Source organism: Bos indicus, chromosome 11 (genome assembly GCF_029378745.1).
Source record: "Bos indicus isolate NIAB-ARS_2022 breed Sahiwal x Tharparkar chromosome 11, NIAB-ARS_B.indTharparkar_mat_pri_1.0, whole genome shotgun sequence".
Taxonomy (NCBI): domain Eukaryota; kingdom Metazoa; phylum Chordata; class Mammalia; order Artiodactyla; family Bovidae; genus Bos; species Bos indicus.
This window is the reverse complement of record NC_091770.1, coordinates 24881688-24904188: the sequence shown is the minus strand read 5'-3', so window position 1 is coordinate 24904188 and position 22501 is coordinate 24881688. Positions and strand designations below refer to the sequence as shown.

Genomic DNA, 22501 nt, shown 5'->3' with positions numbered 1-22501 from the left:
GAACAACTGACTTATCCAAAAGAAATACTAACTCAAAGTCTAACTTGAAAAGAGAAACATGAACTGGGTGAAACAAGGCTTTTTTACTTTACTGGGTTTAAGAAACCTGTCACAGAAATTTTATCTTCACATAGTGAGATACAATGACTCATAAGTTGTTTTATAGCAAGTTAGGATCCCATCAGAAATTTAAGCTATTTCTGCTTTACATTTATTTATTCAAAGAACACTGCATCTGGCAAAGGCTGCCCAATCTTATAACATATTCAAAGTCCATCTGGAATTTTATGCAGCCTTAAAATGCCACCATGCATTTTCACATTTGCTATCAATTTTAAAACGTAAGAAACAAAAGGATTTAGAAGTAACCAGAATTTCCAGAACCCCAGGCCCATCATCCTTTCCCATTCATTACAGACACAGCAGCCAGCATCTTCCTACAACACATTTCTCTTTTGCTTTGATTTTTAAGAAGTCTCATGGTTTATAAATCTTCTAATGATCTGCCCTGCCATATTTCACCTACTTCCCCCCAACAACTACACCCCAAGAGAAGAAAAAAAATTATTGATGTTCTTACCAATATGTTGTGGGGATATCTATGAGGAAGACATAAATGTCCTGCTCTGATAAAGATTTCAAATAAAAATATGCCAAGTGTGGCAAGTATTATAAGGTTATATAAGGTATTCCATAAATACAACAAAGGAAATTAACACAGCCAGTTGACCCTTCTCTGAAGAAACACAGTTTAAGCTGAGATCTGAAAGGTAAAAGGTGGTGGAATGAGTGGACCTCTGTCTTTTTTTTTTTTTTTGACCTCTGTCTTTTTTGACTAGAGAACACAACCACTGGGTAAGGCCTCATCTGTACTTGGGTTTGGCTTGGACCTTGTGAATTTCCTGCTTTTACCTTCACATTCTGCTGCCTAAATATGCTGAGAGCCTCATTTAAGGTGACTGGAACTATCCTGGTTTTAAAACTAGAAGTCTGGGGCTTTCTGGTGGCTCAGTGGCTCAGCCTGCTGATACAGGAGACACAGGTTCGATCCCTGGCCTCGTGGCACCTAAGTCCGTGCACCATAGTTACTGAGCTGTGCTCTAGAGCCTGGGAACAGTAACTACTGAAGACTGTGCACCCTAGAATTCTTGCATCACAGCAAGAGGCTACTGCAGCGAGAGGCCCGCACACAGCAACTGAGAGCAGCCCCCACTCAATACAGCTACAGAAAAGCCCAAGCAGCAACAAAGACCCAGCACAGTCATAAACAAATAGAATTTTAAAGTGAAAGTCGCTCAGTTGTTCTGATTCTGTGACCCCCTGGACTATACAGTGCATGGAATCCTCCAGGCCAGAATCCTGGAATGGGCAGCCGTTCCCTTCTCCAGGGGATCTACCCAACCCAGGGATCGAACCTGAGTCTCCCACACTGCAGGTGGATTCTTTACCACCTGAGCCACCAAAAAACAACACTAAACTCCTACATTCAGAGAATCGCTCAGTCTCAGGCAAACCAGGAGAACTGGTTACTTCAGCCCTCATATTACTTAACCTAAGTATTATGCTTTGGCCTCCTAAAAGAAAACCTGCTGTCCCATAACAGCTAAACTTTGAAAGACTGAAAATGCCAAGTCTCTCCAAGAAAATAGCCCAAGAATTCACATACAAAGTGAAAAACTGGTTTAACCACTGTGGAAATTTGTTTGCAATATACTACTAAAGTGTACTTACACCTGCCCCACAAACCAAGAATCCTAATCCTCAGTGTTTACCCAAGTGGAATGAGACCTTAAGTACACCAGAAGAATGTTCATAGCAGTTTTATTCACAGGAGCCAATCAATATAGGAAACCACCTGATGTCCATCAGCATGAGGATGAATACTACTGGACCCAAACAAAGAACAAGTGATACAAGCAATAACATAGACGGATCCCACAGACACAGCGCTGAGTGAAAAAAAAGTCAAGCAAAAAGAGTAAATACCATAGGTACTTCATTGGGATGAAGTCAAAATCAGAGACCAGGCAAAGCTAAACAGACATCAGGGAAGTGGTTATCTGAGGAGGAAGAGGGTGCCAATGAACACAAAGGAAATCTGCTGAGGTATGAGAAAGTCTTCTATCTTGATCTGAGTGGTAATAATAGAAATGTATACATCTGCGAAAATGTACTGACCTGCGCACTTTACATGTTATACTGTATTTTACACCTTGACTTTTTAAATATTTTTTTAGAAAACTAGGATCTTTCTTTCTAGACAATGTAATAGGGACCCTCCTCTCTGAAACAACCAAATTTTACAAATCTTGGGTTTGTTTTTTCCCTTTACAAATTTCCTTCCCCAAATCAAAACTTAATAATATACATGAAGCATCAGGCCACTGGCACATCAGGCAATGAAGAACAGTAAACCCTGAGACAGGAAGCAAACAAGGTGAGCCCTAACACTGGCCCTATTTATTGCCTTGGCAGAGTTTCCTGGCAACAGAGAAGGCAGGGAAACTGAGGCAGAGCCTGGGTGACTCCCAGATGAGGAGACAAAGGTGAGAGACGAGGGAGACGCGGTTCAGAAGATGAGAGCACTGGAGTGAGAAAACCTGGAGATCACAGCCAGTAATTCTCAAGCATAGAATCCATCAGTGAATGCAAGTGAGGAAACAGCCATAAACTAGGGAAACAATCAGCGGAACAGTGCCCTGTGCTCACACTGAGCCACGAACAGTGCTTCTTTTTCAACAACTACACTAGTAAAACTCATAATTCACGGTGTATTGGGTAGGGTACACAGAAAGGTCTTGCTTAAGTAATAGGGAACAAATGAGCACTGACTGCTCTGTACCCACTTAACAAATATACATTAAGTCATAAAGTCAACAACCAAAAGGACCAAACTGTTTCCAAGTAACTTAAGTGCATCACAGAACAAAGCTCAAGAAGATTTACAGGAACATAAAAAATCCTGTAACATAAAAATTACAGGACACAAGAAGGTAAAATTTACATATCCATTAGGAGGCCTAAAATTAAAAAGACTGACCTCATGAAGTGTTGGCAAAGATGTGACGAAACCGTAACTCCCCCACATTGCAGATGAGCGTGTAAAACAGTAGATTCACCATAGCAAAGAGTTTGCAGTTTCTTTTTTTTTTTAAGTTCTACCAGTTAACTGCTAACAACCATCTCCTTCCACCCTCATGCATGCATGCTCAGTCATGTAACCCCATGGCTACTCCATCTCTTCTAAGGGATTCCTGCCCACAGTAGTAGATATAATGGTCATCTGAGTTAAATTCACCCATTACAGTCCATTTTAGTTTGTTGATTCCTAGAATGTTGACGTTCATTCTTGCCATCTCCTGTTTGACCACTTCCAATTTGCCTTGATTCATGGACCTAGCCATGAAGAGATACCCTACGTGCAAGGTAAGAGAAACCCAAGTAAGACAGTAGGTGTTGCGAGAGGGCATCAGAGGGCAGACACACTGAAATCACAGACAACTAGTCAATCTGATCACATGGACCACAGCCTTGTCTAACTCAATGAAACTAAGCCATGCCCGTGGGGCCATCCAAGACGGGCAGGTCATGGTGGAGAGATCTGACAGAATGTGGTCCACTGGAGAAGGGAATGGCAAACCACTTCAGTATTCTTACCTTGAGAACCCCATGAACAGTATGAAAAGGCAAAATGATAGGATACTGAAAGAGGAACTCCTCAGGGCGGTAGGTGCCCAATATGCTACTGGAGATCAGTGGAGAAACAACTCCACAAAGAATGAAGGGATGGAGCCAAAGCAAAAACAGTACCCTGTTGTGGATGTGACTGGTGATAGAAGCAAGGTCTGATGCTGTAAAGAGCAATATTGCATAGGAACCCGGAATGTCAGATCTATGAATCAAGGCAAATTGGAAGTGGTCAAACAGGAGAGGGCAAGACTGAACGTTGACATTCTAGGAATCAGCGAACTAAAATGGACTGGAATGGGTGAATTTAACTCAGATGACCATTTAACTCAGTTTGGGATTAGCAGATGCAAACTATTATCTATAGGTGGATAAACAACAAGGTCCTACTAACCCAAGGGATTGTAGCCCTCCAGGTTTGTCTGTCCTTGGAATTCTCCAAGCAAGAATACTGGATCCCTTAGGAGAAATGGAGTAGCCATTATAGTCAACAAAAGAGTCTGAAATGCAGTACTTGGATGCAATCTCAAAAACGACAGAATGATCTCTGTTTGTATTCAAGGCAAACCATTCAATATCACGGTGATCCAAGCCTATGCCCCAAGTAACGCTGAAGAAGCTGACGTTGAATGGTTCTGTGAAGACATACAAAACCTAGAACTAACACCCAAAAAAGATGTCCTTTTTATTATAGGGGACTGAAACTCAAAAGTAGAAGTTAAGAAACACCTGGGGTAACAGGCAAATTTGGCCTTGGAATACGGAATGAAGCAGGGCAGAGGCTGATAGAGTTTTGCCAAAAGAATGCACTGGTCATAGCAAACACCCTATTCCAACAACACAAGAGAAGACTCTACACATGGACATCACCAGCTGGTCAACATCGAAATCAGACTGAATATATTCTTTGTAGCCAAAGATGGAGAAGCTCTATACAGTCAGCAAAAACAAGACCAGGAGCTGACTGTGGCTCAGATCATGAACTCCTTATTGCCAAATTCAGACTTACATTGAAGAAAGTAGGGAAAACCACTAGACCATTCAGGTATGACCTAAATCAAATCCCTTATGATCATACAGTGGAAGTGTGAAATACATTTAAGGGACTAGATCTGATAGACAGACTGCCTGATGAACTATGGACGGAGGTTCGTGACATTGTACAGGAGACAGGGATCAAGACCATCCCCATGGAAAAGAAATGCAAAAAAGCAAAATGGCTGTCTGGGGAGGCCTTACAAATAGCTGTGAAAAGAAGAAAAGTGAAAAGCAAAGGAGAAAAGGAAAGATATGCCCATATGAATGCAGAGTTCCAAAGAATAGCAAGGAGAGATAAGAAAGCCTTCCTCAGAAATCAATGCAAAGAAATAGAGGAAAACAACAGAATGGGAAAGACGAGACATCTCTTCAAGAAAATTAGAGATACCAAGGGAACATTTCATGCAAAGATGGGCTCGATAAAAGACAGAAATGGTATGGAAATAACAGAAGCAGAAGATGTTAAGAAGAGGTGGCAAGAAAACACAGAAGGACTGTACAAAAAAGATCTTCATGACCCAGATAATCACGATGGTGTGATCACTCACCTAGAGCCAGACATCCTGGAATGTGAAGTCCAGTGGGCCTTAGAAAGCATCACTACAAACAAAGCTAGTGGAGGTGATGGAATTCCAGTTGAGCTACTTCAAATCCTGAAAGATGATGCTGTGAAAGTACTGCACTCAATATGCCAGCAAATTTGGAAAACTCAGCAGTGGCCACAGACCTGGAAAAGGTCAGTTTTCATTCCAATCCCAAAGAAAGGCAATGCCAAAGAATGCTCAAACTACCACACAATTGCACTTATCTCACATGCTAGTAAAGTAATGCTCAAAATTCTCCAAGCCAGGCTTCAGCAATACGTGAGCCGTGAACTTCCAGATGTTCAAGCTGGTTTTAAAAAAGGCAGAGGAACCAGAAATCAAATTGCCAACAGCAGCTGGATCATTGAAAAAGCAATAGAGTTCCAGAAAAACATCTATTTCTGCTTTATTGACTATGTCAAAGCCTTTGACTACGTGGATCACAATCAACTGTGGAAAATTCTGAAAGAGATGGGAATACCAGACCACCTGAACTGCCTCTTGGGAAACTTGTATGCAGGTCAGGAAGCAACAGTTAGAACTGGACATGGAACAACAGACTGGTTCCAAATAGGAAAAGGAGTATGTCAAGGCTGTATATTGTCACCCTGCTTATTTAACTTCTATGCAGAGTACACCATGAGAAACGCAGGGCTAGAAGAAGCACAAGCTGGAATCAAGATTGCCAGGAGAAATATCAATAACCTCAGATATGCAGATGACACCACCCTTATGGCAGAAAGTGAAGAGGAACTGAAAAGCCTCTTGATGAAAGTGAAAGAGGAGAGTGAAAAAGTTGGCTTAAAGCTCAACATTAGAAAATGAAGATCATGGCATCTGGTCCCATCACTTCATGGGAAATCGATGGGGAAATAGTAGAAACAGTGCCAGACTTTATTTTTTGGGGCACCAAAATCACTGCAGATGGTGATTACAGCCATGAAATTAAAAGATGCTTACTCCTCAAAAGGAAAGTTATGACCAACCTAGATAGCATGTTAAAAAGCAGAGACACTACTTTGCCAACAAAGGTCCGTCTAATCAAGGCTATGGTTTTTCCAGTGGTCATGTAGGGATGTGAGAGTTGGACTGTGAAGAAAGCTGAGCACCCAAGAATTGATGCTTTTGAACTGTGGTGTTGGAGAAGACTCTTGAGAGTCCCTTGGACTGCAAGGAGATCCAACCAGTCCATTCTAAAGGAGATCAGTCCTGGGTGTTCATTGGAAAGACTGATGCTAAAGCTGAAACTGCAGTACTTTGGCCACCTCATGCGAAGAGTTGACTCACTGGAAGACTCTGATGCTGGGAGGGATTGGGGGCAGGAGGAGAAGGGGCTGACAGAGGATTAGATGGTTGGATGGCGTCACTGACTCGATGGACATGAATTTGAGTGAACTCCGGGAGTTGGTGATGGACAGAGAGGCCTGGCGTGCTGCGATACACGGGGTCACAAAGAGTCGGACACGACCGAGCGACTGAACTGAACTGATGGACCTAACATTCCAGGTTCCTACGCAATATTGCTCTTTACAGCATCGGATGTTGCTTCTATCACCAGTCACATCCACAACTGGGTGTTGTTTTTGCTCTGGCTCTATCCCTTCAATCTTTCTGGAGTTATTTCTCCACTGATTTCCAGTAGCATACTGGGCACCTACGGACCTGGGGAGTTCATCTTTCAGTGTCCTATCTTTTTGCTTTTTCGGAATACTACTCAACAATAAAAAGTAAGAAACCACTAATCCATGTATTCATGGATTAGAAGACTCAGTATTAAAAAGTTATCAATTCTCCCCCTAGTAGATGTAATGAAATCCCAACCAAAATCCCAGCAGACCTTTTTATTTTTGTAAAAACTGACAAGCTGATTCTAAAATTTAAATAAAAATGCAGAGGATCTAGAATAGCCAAAAAAAGTTTAAAAAAGAACAAGTCAAAGTTGGAGGGCTAATATTACTTGATTTCAAGTAGTAGTAGAAAGATACAATAATCCAAAGTCCGCTGATGGTGAAAATGGCAACAAGAGCAACAAATGGATGAAAGGAGCAGAAGAGAAAGGATAGAAATAGATGCACATATTTAAAGCCAACTGATGTGACAGAGGCACAAAAGCAATACAATGGTGAAAACACAGTCTTTTCAACAAGCAGGGCTGAAACAACTGAAAACAGATGCAGCGCCCCCAAAAGGACCTAAGCATGGGCACCTTGCACCGAAACACAAGGATTAACTACAAATGATCACAAACTTATAGTTAAACAGAAACCTATGAAACTTCCATAAGAAAATATAAGAAAGGACAAAGTGATAGCAAAGTATGAAAATAAACTGATTCATACTTTCTGGAAGGCTCCTCAAGAACATGTTAAAAATCTTAAGAATGGTACATACACTCTGATCTAATCATTCCACCAAGTAAAGAAGACAAAACAGATAACTTCATGAAACTGTATTTGTTAGACAAGTCACATGCATTTTTTTTACTCCATTTTCCTGTAAACTACTAAATAATCTAAAAGAATTCTGTAACAGCACATGTTATTTAACATTGTGAATTATGTGATATATGAATTACCAGTATAAGAAATAGGAGCCATCACACACGATAGGATAATCCTTTTCAAAAGTTTAAATAGTCTGGAAACCAAGTGTCAGAAAATTTATAGTCTAGCATGGACAACAGAGAAGGCAATGGCACCCCACTCCAGTACTCTTGCCTGGAAAATCCCATGGATGGAGGGGCCTGGTGGGCTGCAGTCCATGGGGTCACTAAGGGTCAGACACGACTGAGCGACTTCACTTTGACTTTTCACTTTCATGCACTGGAGAAGGAAATGGCAACCCACTCCAGTGTTCTTGCCTGGAGAATCCCAGGGACGGGGGAGCCTGGTGGGCTGCCGTCTATGGGGTCGCACAGAGTCGGACATGACTGAAGCGACTTAGCAGCAGCAAGGACAAACTAGAAATAAGAATCAATCGGGATACAGGATTACAACTACATTTCTTACAGACATTTTCTGCAGGATATCTCCTCCTGGAAGCCTTTCACTAATGAGTTTCATAATCTCTAAAACTTTCATCTAATCTAGTCATCCCTTCTGGTCCTATTGAAAGTGTAGTGACTCAGTTGTGTCCAACTCTTTGCAACCCCATGGACTGTAGCCTGCCAGGTTACTCCATCTATGGGACAGTCCAGGCAAGAATACTGGAGTGGGTTGCGATTTCCTTCTCCAGGGGATCTTCCCGACCCAGGGAATGAACCCGGATCTCCTACCTGCACAGGCAGACTCTTTATCATCTGAGCCACCAGGGAATCTGGTGGCTACTTATAGTATTAAGTATATAAGTATAGTATATACTTATAATATATAAGTAATACTTATATAAGTATTACCTACTTATAGTAATTTATATAAAAATATATACAATCCTAAGCAAGTTAAGAAGTCTGTTAAAATAGGGAAGAATATGGAAAACATTTCTCCAACTGTATAGAATACTGAGTAATCTGAAAACAATATCAAAAGAACAAATGGATTTGCTGCTTGAACTATGAAAACTCAGTAAGAGTCAACCATATTACACCTTAAAGGCAAAAACAATTATTAAAAAAAAAGGAAATAAAATATTTTGTTATCTCAAGAGATGTCTAACACCATAACCTTCAATAATTTACTGCCAAGTTCAAATTATTTCCTCTCAGGAATTGCAGTTTCACCTGCATGAATTATGGATACTCTTGCTGCTGCTGCTGCTAAGTCGCTTCAGTCGTGTCTGACTCTGTGCGACCCCATAGACGGCAGCCTACCAGGCTCCCCCATCCCTGGGGTTCTCCAGGCAAGAACACTGGAGTGGGTTGCCATTTCCTTCTCCAATGCATGAAAGTGAAAAGTGAAAGTGAAGTCGCTCAGTCGTGTCAGACTCTTAGCGACTCCATGGACTGCAGCCTACCAGGCTCCTCCATCCACGGGATTTTCCAGGCAAGAGTACTGGAGTGGGGTGCCATCGCCTTTATGTAAAGCAAGTTTGGCTAACCAATGTAAAAATATCCATGTAGCTTTAAAGATTATTTTAAGTTTTATACACTGGGTTGAAGCCAGAAGGAACAAAAGACAAAGCCAAGGGATCTTGGGGAAAAAACTGTGTTAAGAGAGATGATTTTATAAACATAATTATGGGAATTCCCAGGTGGTCCAGTGGTTAAGACTCCACATTTCCATTGTACAGGGCACAGGTTCAATCCTTGGTCAGGGAATCAAGATCCTGCATGTCATGAGGCACAACCATAATAATAATTTATGCCAAGAAGCTGGTTAGAACCAAGATAGGCAAAGAAGGTGGTTAGAACCAAGATATTGTATCAGATGACATGTGAAGCTATAACAGGGGTCAAAGTCCTTCCTGGGAAACTCCCCTCTACCACAGCATTTTCTATACTGCAGTAAAACAGCTTCTGTCTGTAACCCACAGGACTAAAGGCTTTCTGAGAGCAGGGACAGTGTCTGGTCACTATAAATATTCAGAGCGCCCAGAACAGCCACCTGCTCAAACTGAGATGCTCAGTGAATTATTTAATTAATAAAGAATAAGATATTAGAAGGTGCACAGCCCACTGAAAAATAACTGGATTTGGAATTTCCAGTTCTAGTTATAGAATGTTGCCACTTGATACATTATTCTGAATGAGGTATACTAACCATGGTGATAATAACCCTTATTCACCAACATCACTATCATCCATCTTAATACCACTGTAGTAAATATTCAGATTTTCTCAACCTCCTTCCGTCCCTTTGGAAGATCAGAAAGCTTAAAATAAGTTCCCAGCTTCCTATGCACCCCAAGTTGTGCATGGGAACTGGTAAGATATATGGGAGGCTATGAGACAGGGGCCATCTTCTTGAGACTCTTAGCCATTAGCAAAGTTGAGAAGGTAAGGCTTTTTATGAGGCAAGGTCCATTCTCCAAGTTCCTAGACGTCAAGAATGCAGCAGGCATCAGCAGCTTCTTGATAAGACTTCTTCTTCTTTATTTATTTTTTTTTTTTAAATATGGAACACTTCACGAATTTGCATGTCATCCTTGCGCAGGGGCCATGCTAATCTTCTCTGTATTGTTCCAATTTTAGTATATGTGCTGCCGAAGTGGGCACTTGATAAGACTTCTAAAACCTTGGACAAGGCTTTAGGAGACCCTTTTCCAACTTCCTGGCTATGTTGTCATTGTTTAGTTGCTAAGACACGCCTGACTCTATGCGACCCCATGGACGGTAGCCTACCCAGCTCCTCTGTCCATGGAATTCTCCAGGCCAAGAACAGTAGAGTGGGTTGACATTTCCTTCTCCAGGGGATTTTCCTGACCCAGGGATCGAACCTGTGTCTCCTGCACTGGCAGCCATATTCTTTATCAATGAGCCACCAGAGAAGTCCCATTCTAAATAAAGGGCAATATATAAAGATAAAAGCCTAGTAGAAATAGACGTAGCAGTAGGAAGTTACAGAATTCAATATATATACTTCAGTGGAAAGATTTTTCTTTAAAGATAACCTGTAGAAAATTTTAGATTAGCTACTCTAGCTACTCTGACTACAAAAATGATATTCCTTCAACCAGTCATATGAAAATATAAAACATGAAGTCTATATCCTTCCAGCCCACAAACTAAGCTAACCCAAGGCTTTTAAAGAAACTTAAGAGTATCTATTGGATATTATCGGAATAGCCTCATTTAATTACTGGAATGCCTCATTTAATAATCAATAAGCAACGTGACATCAATTTTAAAGTATTAATATGGTACTTGCTTTAAAAAGATAATAGCAGCCATTAACATTCAAGGTAACAGATCAAAAAGAAAATGTGTATCATAAAACATAATTAACTTGCCAAACAATATACCTCTGTAATATTTACAGTTGATAATAATCTGGTTAATGAGACACAAACTTGCCGTTATTGCTAATTGTAAAATGTCATTTACAAAATAAAAAACACTATAAAACAGCAAGAGAAAAATGTCCTTATGAACAAATGTTTATTACTTTTAAGGCAGTGACAAAAAATAGATCTTTGTGCCAACTCCAATCAACCAGTAGTAGCTGCCTGGATAAGACTGAGAAGGTTCTCCAGGGACGGATGGAGTTAGGACTCAGTGTCTCAGATTAGCCACACTTGGACGTGGAGAGTACTGGGACCTCTCTAGCAGCCTAGTAGTTAAGACTCCACACTTTCATGGCAAGGGCGTGGGTTCAATTCCTGGTTGGGGAACTAAGATCCCACATGCCAGGCAGCATGGCCAAATTTTTTTTTTTTTTTAATGAGAGTGTAAGGCTGAGGTCTATGCTTCTACATACTTCACAGTCTAAGACCTATGGGCTATGTACTCATATCGTGAAACTACACAAGAATATACCACAGACATCTAGAAGTCAAATATGTTTAGCCTTATTATTGCTAATAACATTTGTGGTCAAAGCACAAAAACTGGAAACAAGAAAAGAATACCAGGACAGTTTTCTGTTATTGCTGTATTTTCCCTTCTCTCTTCCAACAGTATTGCTCTTGGAAGTATCTACTGATAGATACACAAACAATTAAAAAGACTTCATTTTCTCCAACCCCTGAATGGTAATCAAAAAATACACCACTCCTGGGACTTCCCTGGTGTTCCAGTAGTTGAACTCCACACTTCCAATACAGGGATCCCGGGTTTGGTGGGGGAGAGAGGGAACAGTGTATATATACACTGTATGTTTAAGACCCCACACAGTGTGTTGCAGCCCGAAAGAAAGAACAAAAAAACACTTCTGTGAAAACAGTCCCAAGGAGGGATGGGCGGGAAGAGTCTGTAAAAAATGCTGAAGTCCTTAGTCTATCACAGCAAGGCTCTGAGTGTTACCCAGAAATCTATCTTAGAATTTAGGAGATGGTTGCCTTGGGGACGCACAGTACTCATTTATTAAAATTGGAAAAACGAGACTTTCTAACAGAAAGTGTGATTTAGCTGCCTGGTTTTTGTCAATAAGGACTGGCTCTGCCATTAAAGTTTTACTGGTAGTCATTTTCCACTGAATAAATGAAATCCACAGCTCCAACGATCTGATGAAAATATATTTAAATACAGATCATATTATGCTCTATTCATCAATTTACGTTATATATTTAAACACATAAGTACAAACACAGTGTGTGTGTGTGCTCAGTTATTAGATCCAAACATTTTATCAGAGTAAAATTTAAAATGCAAAGGTATATTCAAATGAACATTATTTCAACTTCCCCAAACTTTTCTGACATACTGGTTTAAATGTTCCTATATGATGGTTAGTTTTGTGTGTCAAATTGCCTAGGCTATAGTCCCTAGCTATTTAAATTCTAACTAGGTGTTGCTGTGAAAGTATTATGTAGATATGATTAACATCAGCTGAATCTGAGTAAAGGCGATTCTCCTCAGTAACCTGGGTGGGTTTCATTCAATCAAATGAAAGGTCTCAGGAGTAAAACTCAGATTTCCGTAAGAAAAAATTTCACCTGGCCAGCCCCACAATCATTTAAGTTAATTACTTGCAACAAATCTCTTTACATATTTATATAAACCAGCTGGAGATTACGTTTATGTGTATAGGATATTATATATTTATATATGTAAAATCCCCAACTAGTTGTTTATCTGGTAGATGCTAAGTGATAAAATCTACATAGGTCAAAGAGTAAGAAATATAATTAACAGTCATTTGTTAGGTCTTGGTAAAGCCTTTTTATTCTGCTTCTCAAAAAATGAGATTGTGAATAACTGATGACTGGTTAACAAACCTCTTCCAACTCCGCTGGTTTCAATTTCTCTGCTTTTGACAAGACTGAAGGAGGACATAATTGAATTGTCAGCTGCTAAATCATTAAAAATAACTTTTAATGCAAAACCACTATATGATTTTTCACATACAACTCAGAAGAACAAAGAGACTCTGAGGGCAGGGATTTCTGCTTGTTCAATGCTTATCATCCGAGCTTAGAAGAGTGTCCATAACATAGGAGGAGCTCAAAATATATTTGATAAGTGAATAAATGAGCAAAGAGCTACCATTCTCATCTATTTAGATGAAATAAATTTGTCAGAACCAACATTTATAAACATAAAAATCAGGAACAAAATACCAAACCTCTCATTCTAGCAATGCAAGGATTCCTTAACTGAATGAGGTAAGAGGAAGCCCCACCCATCTTGATTTCCAATGAAAATGTACTTTTGTGTTTAGTAATTATGAACATTTAAATTATGAACAATTACATTTTTAGTAATTATTTGTACTATAATTATAATAAGTCCAAAAGAAATTAAGACTCTGAGTCTTACAAACTCAAGACATACAAAGTATTTTAAATTTAAATTAATGTAAAATTTTTGTTCCAGAAAACAGTATGATGATAAACAAAACTTTCAAGCATAAAATACATTAGGCTAAAATTCTGCAGAGAAAGCAAAGTGGAAATGAACTTAAGGAGACAAATGGATCACATAAAATTTCAAACTGTTTAAGAGCTTGTTCATGCTGTTTTTTTAACCTGTGACAGTGGGCAAATTGTTTTTTTCTTTTTTTTGGCCATGTGGATGGTGGGATCTTAGTTCTGTGACAAGGGGTCAAACCCAGGCCCCCAGCAGTGGAAGCAGGAAGTCCTTACCAGGGAATTCCCTAGTCATTCATTTTTAAATGTCACTATCTGCAACACACCAGATACTTTATCTCTGCAACTATTTAAATTTTTTGATGAAAAATTTTATATGTCAACTTTCAAATGTATTAAGAAAATAAAATTTTTTTAAATTATTAAGGGAAATTCTAAAGCAAAAAATATAAAAGCCACTGTACTATACAATCATTTCCGTAAAAAGGAAAAAGTTGGGGGAAAATATGTGTATACACATACAAATGATTTCCTTCTATAAACACTGATTTTCTGTGGAAAAGACACTAGAAACTAGGAATAATGGTGTTCTGTGAGGGAGAACTGGGTCTTTGGAGACCTGATATGGGGAGTTTTTGCATTGAATATACTTTTGTCTTTTTTTTTTTTTTTTTTTTAAAGATTTCTTTATTTTTGGTTGTGCTGGGTCTTCGTTGCTGTGCGTGAGCTTTCTCTAGTTGCGGTGCACGGGTTTCTCATTGTGGAGGCTTCTCTTGTTGCGGAGCATGGGCTCTTGGGTTCAGGGGCTTCAACAGCTGAGGCACGTGGGCTCAACCGCTCTGGCGCATGGGCTTAGCTGCTCCATGCCATGTGGGACGCTCCCAGAGGAGGGATCAAACCCTTGCCTCCTGCATCAGCAGGTGACTCTCAACCACTGGCCCACCAGGGAAGCCCCACTTTTGTACTTTTTAATTGTTGATTCATAATCAAATATTACCTTTCTAAACGCAGAAAGTTTTAACAAGTAAAACAAATAAAAATGTGAGGAAAACTGTAAGACTACAAATAGGATGAATACCTCCCTGACAAATAGACAATGTGATAAAACCAACAGAAGGAAGGAGAAAACACACATACACATCGAGGAATTAAAATGTAACTACAAGTAAAAGGATTAAATGTCCTTACTGAAGTTCAAGATTCTCAGAACAAGTGTAAAAAGATGAAAAACAAAACAAACAAAAACCCAGCTTTACGTGGTTTAAAAAGCTCAATACTCTTTAAAAAACAAAACCCGAGAGAATAGGTAATGTATATTACCATATGTAAAATTGATGACTAGTGCAAGTTCGATGCACAAAGCGGGGCACTCAATAGCTGGTGCTCTGGGACAACCCAGAGGGATGGAGTGGGGAGGGAGGAGGGAGGGGGCTTCAGGATGGCGGCGGGGGAGGAGGGGGGGAGACACGTGCACCCCTGGTTGATTCGTGTCAATGTGTGGCAGGGGCCACCACAATCTTGTGAAGTGAAAGTGAAGTCGCTCAGTCGTGTCCAACTCTTTGCGACCCCATGGACTGTAGTCTACCAGGCTTCTCTGTCCATGGGATTTTCCAGGCAAGAGTACTGGAGTGGGTTGCCATTTCCTTCTCCAGGGGATCTTCCTGACCCAGGGATCGAACCCAGATCTCCTGCATTAGGCAGACGGTTTACCCTTTGAGCCACCAGGGAAGCCCTTGTCCTTCAATTAAAATAAATAAATTAATTAAAAATAATAATAATTAAAAAATTTAAACCTAAAAATTAAAAATAAAAAAATGTATAAACTAGACAAATGCTAGTAACAACAAAAATGGGAACAGCAATAACATTAGAAAAGGGAATTTCCTGGCAGTCCAGTAATTAAGACTCTGCACTTCAACTGCTGGGGGCCTGAGTTTGATCCCTGGTCAGGGAACTAAGATCTCAGTGCACATAGCCAAAATAATAACAGAAAAAAAAATGGAATTCAAAGTAAAAAGCATTAGAGAAAGATATTTTCTATTATATTTAAAAAGAATCCATCTCAAGACCAAACTTTTTAAGCACCTTGCATCTTTACTTCAAGACCAAAATCTATTAGAAATGCAAGGAGAAATGGACCAATAAAATTAACAGAAATAATTAACATTAGTAATCAATAGATCAGACAAACTAAGCCTATTCATATAAATAAATATTAGGTTAAAAAAGATGTATTTACAAACAAAGTATGTGCTGAGATTTGAGTTGGGGTCTGAGGTGGACAAAGCAGGGTGTCAATGAAATAAGCTTATGTTGATTAACTGTTGAAGACAAGTGATGATTAAATGCAGGTTCATTGTGCTCTTCTACATTTGTTTGAAAAATTCAGACAACTCAGAAGTGAATAATAAAGCATTACATAGCAAAACCTAGAGGAGATGACCACAGGTTCTCAAAGAAAATCTGTATGTAACCTTAAAAGCATTTACCAGAAAACAAGACAAATCTTTTTACTTACCTGCTTTTCTTCTTCTCCCAGTATATGACAGAAGCACCTTGCTAAGTTCCATACAAAGTCCTACTGGGATTTTGATTGGGATTTCCTTAAACTAACAGATTAACTTGGGGAAAAATTAATATTTAAAAAACCAGCTTCTGATTTTGTAACTTCTACATTTTCCCCTATTTCATTCATTTTTGCTTTTATATTTAACTCCTTTTTTTGCATTTATTTTTCAATTCTACCTTGAATGCCTGGCTTTAATAGTTATTTTTAGTCATTTTATTCAAGGGTTGCTTTGAAGGCTTTAAATTTTCTTATGACTCTGGCCTCAACCCAGAGGTTTCTAAGATTACTATTTTTATTGTCATTCTTTTTGGAATCATTCACAATTGCAGGTTTTATTTCTCCTTCAACACAAAGGCATACATAAACATGTTTCTTAAATTACCAAACTGGATTGTAACATAGCTTATTTTCCTTTTATTGTTACTTCTATTTTTTTACTTCCTTGCCTTTGAACAGAATATTATTTGTGAGGAATTCCCTGGCGGTCCAGTGGTTAGGACTCAGCTCTTTCACTGCTAAGAGGGCAGGTTCGATTCCTAGTTGAGGTATTAAGATCCCACAAGTAGAGGGTGTGGGAACAATTTTTGTGTGTGTAGTTCCTGCTTTGCACTATTTGTTAAGGTTTTCTTTAGGCATCTTTTGTATATGAGTGTTATGAATTACCAGTCTGTCTCTTACCAGGAGAATTTATGCCTTTTACATATTTTGTCACTGATGTGTTTGGACTCATTCTGGTCCTCTTCTGTTACTTTATTGTTCTCTTTCCTTATTCTGTTGAGTGGGGGCCTATTTAGGACCATTTTAACCTCATCTGGGCTTCCCTGATAGCTCAGTTGGTAAAAGATCCACTGGAGAAGGGACAGGCTACTCACCCCAGTATTCTTGGGGTTCCCTTGTGGCTCAGCTGGTAAAGAATCCGCCTACATTGCAGAAGACCTGGGTTCGATCTCTGGTTTGGGAAGCTTCCCTGGAGAAGGGAAAGGCTACCCACTCCAGTATTCTGGCCTGGAGAATTCCATGGACTGTATAGTCCATAGCGTCGCAAAGAGTCAGACAAGACTGAGTGCCTTTCACTTTAACCTCATCTATTAATCTAGTAATGTAGATGAAGTATTGTAAAATCAAGTGATTTTTCTTTTATCAAATGATTTTAACATCTATTTATTTGGCTGCATTGAGATTTAGTTGCAGCACTCAAGATCCTCACTGATGCACGTGGGATCTTCATGGGCTTCTCTCTAGTTGCAGCGGCTGGGCTTAGTTGCCCCACAGCATGTGGGATCCCAGTTCTCCAACCAGGGATCAGGTCCACATCTCCCACTTTAGAAGAGGGATTCTTAACCACTGGACCATCAGGGAAGTTCCTAAAATGATTTATCTGCATCTTTCCATTGGTTATCCTTAAAAGTTATAACTAATATGAACTTCCTCAAAATTTTCTCAAAACTTTCTAAAAAAAGTTTTAGAAAGCTTTTACTTCTTCCCTGTTCTCAAAATGTCAGAATTTCGGAAGACTTTTATTTCTCTTTGCGATTTCTAATGTTTGAACAGTCTGGAATTTTATTCCTAAATTACTGATTTATATAATACTTATATGTTGAAAAATACTTTTATGTGGCAATTCATAGTTATTGAATTCTCAACTTTAAAAAACTTGCTCTTCTAGTATGTACTGAAGAAATCTGATCCTCATTCCTTCATTGATAACTTTCTCTATAAAAACTTTAGGATCCTCAATTTTTCTTCAGTGTTCTAAAATGAAGTATCTTTCATCCATTGGATCTAAAGATTCTTGCCCTTCTTCTCTAGGGAGGTGTGCTACTTTTTCTCTCATTTATTTTAATTACTTAAATCTAGTACTATTTATTATTCATTCACTATTTTATTTCAATAAGCATTTCAATTTCTCAAAACATTTCCTTATTCAGAATATTCTTTATAACTGTTTTTGTTTTACAAGGTTAATGTGTACATGAATACCATGTACACATACATATATTGAAATTCACACATTAATTTTATAAAACTTTATATTTGTTTCAAAGCTAGAGTTATATCCTACAAATTCATCTAAACTACTTAATTCAATTATATATTGTGCCATCTGTCCATGATGATACACACAAATCTATGTATTCATTTAAATGGCTACAAGGCACTCCAGAATATAAACAAAGTTGATTTATTACTTAGTTCAATATCTTACTGCTGGACACTTATGCTTCTCTCTTTTGTTGTTGCTGTTGTTATTATCAAGGCACACTTCTTTGGGCACTTGTCTATGATTAGTATGCAATGATAAAAACACTGAGCTTTAATTTGCCAGGTACTGCCAAATTCTCTTTTACCTTCTAGGTCAAGACAGTATCAATCCTAGCTGAATATAAATAATTTTAACTTTTTTACTGTTTGCAACTTTCATCTTTAATTTGGGGGAATTAGGGAAAACATTAAGAGTTTTTTGTTGTTTAATTTGTACATACTGAGTAACTTCCATGGTCCCAGTATTATGGTGAACATCAGTCAACAATGAGCTACAGCTTTTGTTTTATGAAAACGTGTTTAGTGCCATGGTTCCACCCCATAACCCAAGGACTCCTTTGGAAAGGGCAAGGTAGGTGGACAGCACTGCCACAGTGGGAGCAGTATTAACATTTCACAGACAGAAGACAAGGATGTTAGATATCCCATAGACATATAGGAATACAGCAAAGCACAGTCCATGATTCACATGACTTTGAAATGTCCCTCTGGACATTTTCTTTCTTTTTTTTGACATTTTAAAAAATATTTATTTATTTAGCCACGCTGGGTCTTAGCTGCAACAGGGAGAATCCTTTTTAGTTGTGGCATATGTAATTTTTATTTGTGGCATACAAACTCTTAGTTGCAGCCTGTGGGATCTAGTTCCCCAACCAGGGATCAAACCCAGGTCCCCTGCACTGAGAGCTCAAAGTCTTAGGCGCTGGACCACCATGGAAGTTACCCTGTGTGAATTTATGTAAGTGAAAACCACGATTCTGTAATCTGAGACTAGAGCAAATTCCATTTTATGTACGTGCTTATTCACTCAGTCATGTCCAACTCTTTGAAACCCCATGGACTGTAACCCACCACGCACCTCTGTCCATGGGGATTTTCTCTAGGCAAGAATACTGGAGTGGGTTGTTATGCCGTCCTGCAGGGGATCTTCCCAACCCAGGTACCAAACCCACATCTCCCACAGTGCAGGCAGATTCTTTACCCTCTAAGCTAAAGGGAATATATGAAAACACAAAATATTTGAGGTATGGTTTTAATATAACTTACTTTTCCAGCAATGAAGCCGTCACGTAAAAAGAGGAAAGACTGTATTTCGTTTTGTTCAGAGCACACCAATAGTATCATTTTGAAAAATTTCAGCAAATATTAGAGTTCCTAGTACAAAATATCAATCTAATTTATAACTGCTGCATTGCTAGTAATTCTATACAAACAATTCACAATTTCATTGTATCTTCCACGACTGTCATGCCTCAGCATTCAAACATACTAAAATACAGTATATATGATCCTATTATATTATAAAATATTCTTAGTACAAATTTTTTCTCTTTTTAAAGTTTAGAACATAATACTGAGTTTTAGTTTTCTTTTTACATTATATGTATGTTTTATGATCAATAAATTTCACTACAGAATAATAAAGAGGGCATTTTTTTCTGATGTGCTCAGCGTGGCCAAAAATCATTTGTAAGGAAGGAGTAAGGCACAGGGGCAAGATCTCTTCATTTAATCATTCTGTCAAAAGAAAGTGAAGTTTACTTAAAGAAAACTAATAATTCATTAAATACTTTTAGTAGGCAGTCATAAGCTTAGACATTGATTTTAAGCTGTCACTGAAAATACGCCATAACAGGAAAACCTATTATGAGCCTGTTCCAGTTACATCACTTATTGTTGAGTTACAAATCACCCCAAAACTTAATGGCACAAAACAACCATTTTCCTTCCCTCACATGTTCAGTGGGTGACAAATTCAGACAAGGCCCAAGCACAGAACTCTTGTCTTTGTTCACAGTGACTGGGACCTCCACACGAACTCAAATGGCTGGGGCTAGATCAGCTGGTGGCTCCTCCAGGCACGTGTGTGGCACCTGGGCTCAGACGGTCAACCATGGGACCTACAAATGGCCTCTCCTTTGTAGTCTATACAATGCAGACTCCATGGACTGACAGAATAACGGCTGAGTTCCAGCAGACATATCCTGAGAGCAAGCATTACAAGAAAACCAAGTAGAAGCTGCATGGCCTTCTATGACCTAGCCTTGAGAGGTACACAGCATTACTTCTACAACCTCATCCAGATCTAAGGGGAGAAGACATGGACTCCACCTATCAATGGAAGGAATGTCAAAGAAGCTAAGGACCATATTTTAAAACCACCACAGATTATTTTCAGCCAACTAAGATGCTAAATCAAAACAACTGGTAGCCTGGCTGTTCTTTAAATCTGTTCCCCTGTTAAATTCAAAGATACAAACACTTTTGGAGCAACTATAATGAACAAGACCCATAAACGCTGGAAAGATAACCAAAACCATGGTTTCAACGTTAAAACACTTAACACTAAGCACTCAGAATGCACAAACTGTGTGCTAAGGCCAGGAAAGAAAGTTGGAAAGGACAGAACTCATGTATTCAAAACATCCAGTTTTGGTACTATGATGTAACAATCAATTGTGATTACTGGCTCTAAATCTTTTAAAAAGAGGTGTCAACTTTTTAATAAAATCCCATTTTAGTCCCCAAATTCTGTAAGACATTACACATTCTACATCTTTTTAATAACTCTGAATCATATACTTCATGAATCTTAAAAAACAAAATTCCCAATACGCCCTCTGACACCAAAACATTTTGTAAGAGCATATGACTCAGACTAGGTGGTGATTAGAACTGGGTATAGAAGTCACCTCACCTTTCACCTTCAACACATCCTTACTGCCTAACAAAATCATATCCCATAGCGTCTTATTATTTAAAATATTAAGATTAATGTCAACCCTGCTTTCTGACTCTACTTATAATAACACAAAAGTGTCAGAAACATCAGTAAGTTGATAAACTTTATGAACAGGACTTAAAGTAGGCAGGATTCTCTCCAACAGCTAATTGTGGTTTTACAAATCTGAGTAAGAATAAAATCTTCCCATCTTCCTTCCTTTTCTCCTTCCACAAAGCTCCACACACGTGGGTGCTGGAGTGGAAAAGTAGTGGCGAACAGAACAAGCACTAGAAAGCAAAAGAACTATCCTTATTTGAGCTATTTTTCCCTGTCCCAACTTCAGCCCAGAGTGACTGACACAACTGAAAAGTTGGGAAGAAAACTCTAAGGAAGGAAGAGAGCTGCAAGTACAGAAAATACTTCACCCTTTTGCCTGTCAGATTAAAAAGGAAAGTGACACAAAGTTTAATTTTCTAAAGCTTTACATTTTAAGAAACACAATACATAATAAGAATATGTCAAAAACATCTAAAATAAGTGAAAGAGTATGGATGAAATTCTTCATTTTCAAAGAATCCACCAGTCCTGAGAACCAGATCCATACCAAAATGGTATCACTCATTTAATGAGAAATTCCATTTCTTCTAGATTAAAGGAACAACCGCTGCTTTTAAAACTCAAAACTACATATGCCAGCTTCCAGTGAAATTACCTTAGAAAAGAAGAATCAGCAACAAGTACTCAAGGAGGATTTCTTTTGATTCTGAAGAATACACCACAAAATAGCACATTCTGCTAAATGTACAACAACCTAGGAACAGCACCACCCTCTCTAAGATCCATCCTTAATGCTCAGATTGTGGTCTCCAAGGCCATTTCCAAGTAAAAGCAATCAGGACTCTGGAGACAAAGGTTCGGGGCAAGAAGCATAAAAGATGACTCCAGGACAAACCAAAATAAGCCCCACTAGCTAAAGATAAGACAACCTGAGTGTCAATGAAGACAATTGATAATAAATATCAAATATGGACAAACGCACTCATGATGAAACTAAAAAAGTAAACTGGTGATCTTTGGAGAATGCCAGGAACCACTTTGTCCTGTGTGTTTAGTTGCTCAGTCGTGTCCAACTCTTTGTAACCCCATGGACTGTAGCCCACCAGACCCCTCAGTCCACAGGGATTCTCCAGGCATGAATACTGGAGTGGGCTGCCATGCCCTCCTCCAGGGGAT

General features: G+C 38.9%; 1 protein-coding gene and 1 non-coding gene across 10 annotated transcripts in view; both read right to left on the bottom strand.

Annotated features, from left to right (window-relative positions):
- MTA3 (metastasis associated 1 family member 3) overlaps positions 1 to 22501 on the bottom strand; it is a 213727-nt gene that overhangs the window by 124886 nt on the left and 66340 nt on the right. The window lies entirely within an intron of this gene.
- Positions 10355 to 10461, bottom strand: LOC139186034 (U6 spliceosomal RNA). Its single transcript, XR_011569603.1, has one exon. It is a non-coding gene; the product is annotated as a U6 spliceosomal RNA (small nuclear RNA).